The sequence below is a fragment of the Pygocentrus nattereri genome, chromosome 11 (genome assembly GCF_015220715.1).
Source record: "Pygocentrus nattereri isolate fPygNat1 chromosome 11, fPygNat1.pri, whole genome shotgun sequence".
Taxonomy (NCBI): domain Eukaryota; kingdom Metazoa; phylum Chordata; class Actinopteri; order Characiformes; family Serrasalmidae; genus Pygocentrus; species Pygocentrus nattereri.
The window spans coordinates 38,220,407-38,228,785 of record NC_051221.1 but is presented as its reverse complement, the minus strand read 5'-3'; the positions used below and the strand labels follow the sequence as shown (position 1 = coordinate 38,228,785).

The following is an 8,379-nucleotide window of genomic DNA, read 5'->3' as shown; positions in this document are numbered from 1 at the left end:
GAAATTCCATGGTGACTAATGACATGGCCAAGGGGAAGCATGTATATAGTAAACAGGATGGGGCCCAGGACTGACCCCTGGGGGACTCCACAGGTCACAGTGTGTGTCTGGGATCTTGCCTTTCCATATGTTAAGTACTCTGTTCTTTCCGTCAGATAAGACTGAAACCAGTTTATGGCGGTGTCCATGAGACCAAAGGTGTGATGAAGCCGATTGAGGAGTGTGCCATTGTCAACAGTGTCAAATGCAGCAGACAAATCCAGGAGGATGAGGAGTGAAGGTGACCCAGCGTCAGCTGCCATCAGGAGGTCATTTGTGACCTTAACCAAAGCTGTTTCTGTGCTGTGAGCAGAGCGGAAACCAGACTGAAATTTTTCATAAAGGTTATTACATTTAAGATGGTCCTGAAGATGGGCGGCGACTACCTTTTCCAGTACTTTAGAGAGAAAGGGAAGATTGGAGATGGGCCTATAATTTGCAAAGACATCTGGATCAAGAGTAGGTTTTTTGAGCAGTGGTCTGATTATGGCTGCCTTTAGAGAAGATGGAACAAACCGAGCCTGGAGAGAGTGGTTTATTACAGTGGTAATCAGAGGACTAATGGCAGAGATGTTTGCTTTCACCAGAGAAGTAGGAAAGGGATCCAAGGCACAGGTGGAAGGTTTCATCTTCTTGACAATGCCTTCAACCTCTTGCTGTGAGACTTCTGGAAAACAGTTTAGGGGCTGGGAGACCTCAGACTGTGAGTACATACCCTGCACATGTAGAGTGGAGAAGGTTGAAATAGCAGAACGAAGTGGGTTTTTGTTCTAAAGAAAGTCATTGTTGTTGCAGTGCTCTTCTGTACTTTCAGTGAGTAAGGGGGCTTGTGGTTTCAGGAGTATAACTGCTTAGAAATCCCTTGACTGTTTTTGATGATGTTTCCATAAAACTGTGACCGTGCTTCCGTAATGGATCTTGAGTAGGCTTTTTGATGTTCCCGATATGCTAACTTGTGAACAGTGAGGCCAGAGGCTTTGTAACAACGCTCGAGGGCGCGCCTGACTGCCTTCATTTCTCTTAGCTCATCAGTGAACCAGGGGGCTGAATGAGAGAAGGTGACTGTTCTGGTTTTAGCAGGAGCGTGAAGATCCAAGATTCTGCTCAGACTTTTATTGTAGAAATCCACTGCGTCATTGACCGATGGGAGGTCTGTATGTAAAAGATTCTTCAAGTTGGCTGTCATGATTTCTGGATTTATTTTTTTCAAATTTCTGAAGCAGATTTGGCGTTTGGGCTTTATGGACAGAGACAAAATTGGCAATTCCATAGAGACTACCTTATGATCGGATACACCCAAATCATACACAGAAAGATTTCTGATTGGGGCAGAGTCAGTAATGACCAAGAGTGTGCCCCCTAGTGTGTGTGGGGACATCAACAAGTTGCCTTAGAATGAAGCAGTCCAGCAGTTGGAGAAATTCAGCCGCAAAGTGGCATTACTGTGTGAAAAAATTCCTGAAAGTGACGACAAATCAACTGAAACTTTACTGGAGTACATAGAACTGAGTAAATGTAGCTGTTTACTGTCCACATCTACTGACAAACTCTATCATTTTTAGCTGTGGAAGATATAATTCCTTAGTGTTAAAGCATGTAGACTAAAATGCAAAATCATAATGTGAAGTTTTATGCTTTTATGATTAACATCCAACTTTGGTACCAGTTGTTTTTGAAAGCATAATAAAACTCACACACAGCTGCAGAAATCTATTAGTTATGGATTCATATTATGATATACCCTCTTACAAATGATGGTTCTTCAAAGGTTCTTTAGTAAGTAAAATGGTAGCGCTATGAACACTCAAAGCACCATGTGTATACTTAGAGAATTCTTTGCCTTGTGAAATGGCTTGACATTGTAACAGTAGAAGAACCTTTTATGCTGCTATAGAACATTTTTATGAAAGGTTCTCTGTAGAACCATACACAACATTCACCGCCAATCTGTGGAAACATTTCATGATACAATGTACCCTTTAAACAGGCAAATGGTTTCTCACGTGTTTATAGTTCTACATAAAAACTATTGTCTTCACTTAAGAACCATAGAAGAACCATCTTTTCTAAGAGTGTGAACTATAATCTGTGTTAATGCCACTCATCTAATTTCTCTTTAACTGCTATAAGAAGCAACTACCAAAATGTAAAAAACTTAAACTGTTGTGATGTGTGATGAAAAAGAACATGATGTTAACGACTGTGGTCTTTCTGTGTTTGTCTCATTATTTCATCTTAAACTAGATCTCCAGTGGATCCATCTGATCTTATATGCCACATTATTGAGGATTTTGTCAGTGATGTGAAAACAGCGATGGAGGAATCAATCTGCAAGGTTGCCTCCTGTAAAGAATCCTCATGGGCCAAGGACTGGAAGACAACGTGCAGTCTACTGGCTAAAGAGATGTTGAAAACTCTGGAGGGCAAAATGACACATTCTCAACCGGCGAAGACAAAACATCTGAGGAAGAAACAAGACGAATCTGAATCAGACACAGAAGCTAACCGTGGTGGTGCGTGATCACCTGGATGGAAACGGCGCTGAAAGAACTGATCACAAAACCAGTGATCTGCTGAGGGTCACCGCTGAAAGGCTCATCCAGACCGCCTCAACTTCAGACTTACAGAATAGCGTCTTTGTGGATTGCAGGAAGCAAAAAGTTCACCTGCCACCTGAGAAGCTCCACTCAAAAGCCACCAGGGCTGTAAGTCAACTCCTTCTCAGTAGTCTTGCCAGTGAAACAGACCTGGACTCAATGTTAGAGGCAATGGCTCGCTCAGGGTTCCCACCTGATTTGAAGAGAAGTCACCTGGATGCCACGTCTAGGGACATCGTTAACACGATTCAAGGCAAAATCAGGAAAGCTCACCATCCTCTAAGCAGCAACACAGCTAAGGACTCTGTGGTGAAACACATTTTTCAGAGAATTAATGAGAAGGTGAGTGTGTTCTTCAAGGGGTTCAAGCAGATAACAAAGAAAAGTAGTACAGAGCTTCAACAAAACACTGTACCCTCATTAAGTGCTTCACAGACCTCTCTAATAGAAGATCTCACAGTCACCAATAACCAAACACTGAAACCAGCAGAAACTTTACAGACAGAGGACAGTCAAATACCTCCAAGAACCCAGGCTAATATAGATTCTTGCACGGATGACATCATTTACAACGTCCTGGATTTGTACAAGAAAGAGGTCCAGCTTTTTGAATCCAGCTCACCTGATGAGTGTAAAGTCATCAAGTCTACAAGTCTAAGTTCAAGTGATCATAATGATGAGGGTGTTTTAGAAAAGCAAAGAACCCATGAGTTTAGCAGCTCCGACATCATCCCAGTCCTCTACCAGCCTGAAGTCAACACCTCAACACTCAACTAACTAAGGCCATTCAGGTGGTGAGCGACAGTCTGGTGAAAAGTGAATCACAGCAGGTTTCCGTTTGTGCCTCAACATCATCTAAATCTTCCTCCAGAGATTTACACAGTGCTGCTGTAGATGTTGCAGGAATTATCGTTGATGCCTTGGAAGAACTCGTTGAGTCGAGTGTGATTACTAGCAAAAGTGACTCTGATACTATAATTAGGTCACTTGTTGCACTTCCAGTTGAGCCATCTACTAATGTGCTAAGGACTTCTGACGTTTCAGTGAGGGGGTCTCGTTTAGCCCCCTTGAACTTTTTTGAAGGAGTACGAGGTTACCTTCAGGCTCTTTTCATGACTTCTTTGGAGAGACAGAGAATTTGCTCCACACGGGGTGATTTGCAGCTCTCTACAGTCCAAAGTGCTTCCCACATGGATGATCTCACTGTTAAGTGCACTAACAGCATTATTAGTGAGGTTGTCCATCTTTATGACTCAGAAGTATCCCCTGAGTGTCAAGCACCAACAGGAGATGAAGACTCACTGGAAATAAATGACATATTTCAGGGTTTGAGAGAACTTGTCAGATCTAGTAGATCCTCATCCAAGCCTAAAGCATCAGGCAGGGATCTCGGAGAGTGTAAGAACAGGCCTTTCCCTGAACTTGACTCTGATTTTAAAGACACTGCACTTGACTGTATGTCGTCACAGCGTTCTGTTGAGAACCTTTTCAGTGCTCAGTTCCAGAGCAAAGCAACACAGACTGTTGGTGAAATACTTCTAAAAAAGTGTAGAAAAACTTTCTATCTCAAGTTTCATCCAGTCATTGAAGTCCTCCTCCAGCTCAACCATTATTCAGCCGTCTGTTGCAGCCTCTTCCATATCCATTCAAGCCCAGTCTACAGCTTCAGATATCACCAGAAGCTTTTTGAAATACTTGCAGAAGTGTTGCTCTTCTAAGAGAAAGGAAAGTGCGCCCTCTGCTTGTCACAGCATATATAGACGTGTGCAGAAGAAAGTTTTTGGATTTCTACTGGGGCTCCAGATGTCATTTTTAGAAAGAAGTGGGATTTCCACACAAGATCAGCCTGCAGGAGGAGTAGAGTTGTAATCTGAGGGTGTTGTAACAGTCAGGTCACCTCCTCATGTAACAGAAAGAATCCAGATTCATTTAGACTCTTATACGAATGAGGTGATTAGAAAAGTTGTGGAGTTATACAAGAGTGAGCAACATGTGTCAAGCTCCTCTGAAGTGCCTCTCCACATTTTACCATCCCTTCCAGAACAGCCTTTCAGACTGAGGACTGTTAAGAGTAAGAGCTTCCTGACTGATGCTGTTAAAGTAGTGAGTGATGTCTTAGTCACAAAAGCATCCTCACAGAGTTCAAGTCTCTTTTTGGATTCTTCTAGACAAACATCTTCTTCACCACTTATGTCTACAGCCTCAAACGATTTACAAAATGCTGCTCTGACTATTGCAGAGGAGGTTGTTGATGCTTTAGACAGATATGTTGAGTCTATGCATTCAGCAATGGCAATCACGAACAACATCTGTGAGATATTGAGTTGTCTCAATACTCTCTCACACATCTCTGTCTCCAGCATCCCTGAAAACCCTGACACATCTGAGAGGATGGTTTATTCAGACCCCTTCTTCATCTTTAGGAAGGTGAAAAATCTTCTTAATTTACAAAAGTCTTTTTATGGATGCCAAACCTGAAAAGGCTTCAGAGAGAATTCAATCCACATCAACCACCTCCCACCACAGCATGTCTACAATTTCTAGAAAAGCTCCAAGCTCATCACTCTGTGCTGTGTCAGAGAGAACTGCTGACCCTGAGTATGACATCATTCAGAAGTCTGATTCTGCTGCTGAAACTGTAGCAGTCCCCCAGCCTCAGTCTCTCCAACAGATGAACCAACTGCAACATCTGATTTCTGATGAAACCATATGATGTCATGCAGATAATCAATTTTGAGGTTCTCAGATATATAAAACGACCATCATGCATTTGGAAACAATTTGCTGAGGGACCCAGTCCAAGTTCCCTCATCACTAGTCCACGCTTTTGTAGATGAATCAGTTAAGACCTTACTCCTACACTTGCTAAGTCTGAACTCTGCATCTTCACATGCAACTGATTTACCAGGTACAAGTGGATGTTCTAAAGGCCAGGAGAGACATTCGGACAAGTCAGCTTGCTCACAATGCAGCTTCACTGATTCAGAAAGCTGTTTGACTAAGGTGCTCACAGACTTACAGAGCAAAATAGAGGATTCTCTGTCATTGCTTGTGGACTGCAAACTAAACCTGAAAGGAGTCATGATGTCTCTCTACTGGACTTTAACTCACCTGCTGTGTTACCCACAACCTCAAGCAGGGCTGACAGTAAACTGGTGAAAGCGACATTGGATAACAGCATCTCTAGCCAGGATTATGAAACCTACTCTTCCAGCTCCAGGCCACTGAATGACCACCGTTCCTTGGATCCAAACCGTGTGGTTGTGAAAAGGAGCAGTCGAAGATTTCGTATCATTGTGTGTAAAACAGCTCCTATCTTCAGTCCTGGAGTAAAGGTAGTGGACTTTTTAATTATTAATAACTGGATAATCAGAAAGCAATCAATACTAATCATATGAGTTCCTACATTCTAAAATACTGTGTTAAATATAAGACGTATGCTGATGTTAATGTTGATTTTTTTTCTATTTTATTTGTTGAATGTTTGATCATCTAGAAATCAAGTAAATTTTTTCCTGCTGACATGATGTCTGGCCATCAACAGTCTACCTCGTCCTCTGGAAAGCTTCAGAATTGTAAGTACTCGAATCAATACACACAGAGCCCTTACTTCACAGTAGACGTACTCATACCAGTATTTCATAAGCTGAGCCTCACAGTGTTGCTCTTTTATTCTTCACATGTAATGTAGAATATAATAGAATTAACTGGGTGTTGACTGTTTTGTCATTTTCTGTTGTTCTGATTTATCTTTCACAGCTTCACAGAGAGAATCAGCCTTCAAGAAACCACGCCAACGTCTGTGCAGGATCTTCACGGCCATCCGTAAAGCACTGCCCAGCCCTTTCCATTGTATGACCCAGTCATCTTAAGCACTTAGCAGAGTTTAGCTGCACCCTTAATCTAACACACCTGATCTAGATAATGAAGACATTCAGGAGCACCTGAACATTAGAACCAGGTGTGCTGGATCTGAAATCTATAGGGTGCTGAACCACGATTGAGCACCCTTGATTAAAATTGTGTTGATTGATTAAAAATAAAGGCATTGCAGCCATGTGTGTTTTTTTATATTTGATATATATTCTTCTTCTTATGATTATTATTATTGTTATTATTAATATTATTTTTATTAGTTTGGGTAATATATAGACAGACGTCCCATTCTTAAAGCAGTCTTTTCACACTGTTCAAGAGGTTCTAGATATTAAGTGTGAAACGATCTATTGTGCAATTATTCTAAATATCACACACTCATATGATGTAACTGTTTTTGTGTCCTTACCTTTTACTTCAGAAAATCTTTCTATTTCATTCTGTTGTTTCTTGCCATATTTAATGTTTACATATATTAATATTGGAGGTGTTCCAGCTTTACTTTTTTTCATAACCTCTAAAAAGGCCAGTTATATATGAAAAACTGGTAACTGATTTCATAATGTCTATCTGATATCTTCTTTCCTTCCTTATGATTAGCCAGAGATCATCTCCCTGCAACCTAATCAAGTCCCCTTTCATGGCAAAAACAATGCAACAATAATCTGGAACAGGTCATGAAATTCACTTCCAAAGATTCATGGAGTGCACTTCAAAGGAGTGAGTGTCATAGTGTAGTAGTCTAGGAATGATCTGTTTAAAGTAAGTGCCACTTGGTTTAATATTTTCTTTTATAATACAGTCAACCTAGAACATTTTTAAGCCTCATGTGAATGAAGTAGGCAGTTCAATGTGTGGTAAAAGAGTAGGGAACTTTCATCATGGTCAGGGCATTCCAGGACCAGCAGCGGGAAATACTGGTATAGCTGTATATCAGTACAAAGCATGTGTATATGTGTATGTTTATATGTTGTTTGCAGGACTCCAGTGGTGGAGCGCTCCAGTGACACTCTGAAGTTCAATATTCCAAGTAGAAATCAAGGAAACACAAGAGTTTGTCTGGAGAGAGCAGATGGCTCTACCAACGCTGGCACCACATGAGTCCCATCCGACCTAGCCTAGAAACACCTGGGCCAGGCAGAGTGGTGTGTTAAGATTCATTTTTTTGCCTTATCTTTTCAAAGTGACACTAATTCCATCACTTGGTTTAATCTTGCAATAAAATTGGGACTGTTCTCATTAAAGATTCATTACTCTGGCACAAATATGTATTGTGTAGCAAGTACTGGAGGCTGGGAAGAGTCTGTTGACCAATCAGAGCACATTCGGCTCATCAAGAGGCGGGGCTTAAAGACACAGGAGATCAAAACATTGTGTTTTTGGTAAATCTATTATAGTCGACCTCAAAAATAAAGTTATGAGCATTTAAAATGAGCATAATAGGTCCCCTTTAAGAGACAGTCAGTTGACCCTCTCACTAAAAAGTGGGCCAGTATCTACACCTACTTCTTTTTGTCCCACATTTTTCATTCTGCAGTCTCAAAAGAGACGTGTGACTACAATGATCTGGAATTCGGCATCTTTTTGGGATGAGGGCAGGGACTGGATGGCCCTCCTGGAGTTCGAAAGATCCTATTTGCCACATCTTGTTGTTCAGCCATGCTCTCCTGCAGCTGCTGTAATTAGTTGATTCATCTTTAAAGGGAGAACGTAGCTCAAACCTGGCCTGTGTTCATATCCACACTCTCCACCAGCTGGGAGCCATGAATATAGAATACGCCAACAAAAGTTAGATGTTAGCTGCTTCTCTATAGAGGACTATTTTCTTAAGGAAAAATCAAGGATACTGACGCAGGAAGGTGAAATG

At 41.3% G+C, this 8,379-nt stretch overlaps 1 long non-coding RNA gene across 1 annotated transcript; it reads left to right on the top strand.

Annotated features, from left to right (window-relative positions):
* The first annotated feature begins 2,296 nt into the window (after positions 1–2,296).
* Positions 2,297–6,693, top strand: LOC119264280. The gene is made up of 3 exons (XR_005130939.1): positions 2,297–5,971; positions 6,133–6,211; positions 6,396–6,693. It is a non-coding gene; the product is annotated as an uncharacterized LOC119264280 (long non-coding RNA).
* The last annotated feature ends 1,686 nt before the right edge of the window (positions 6,694–8,379 follow it).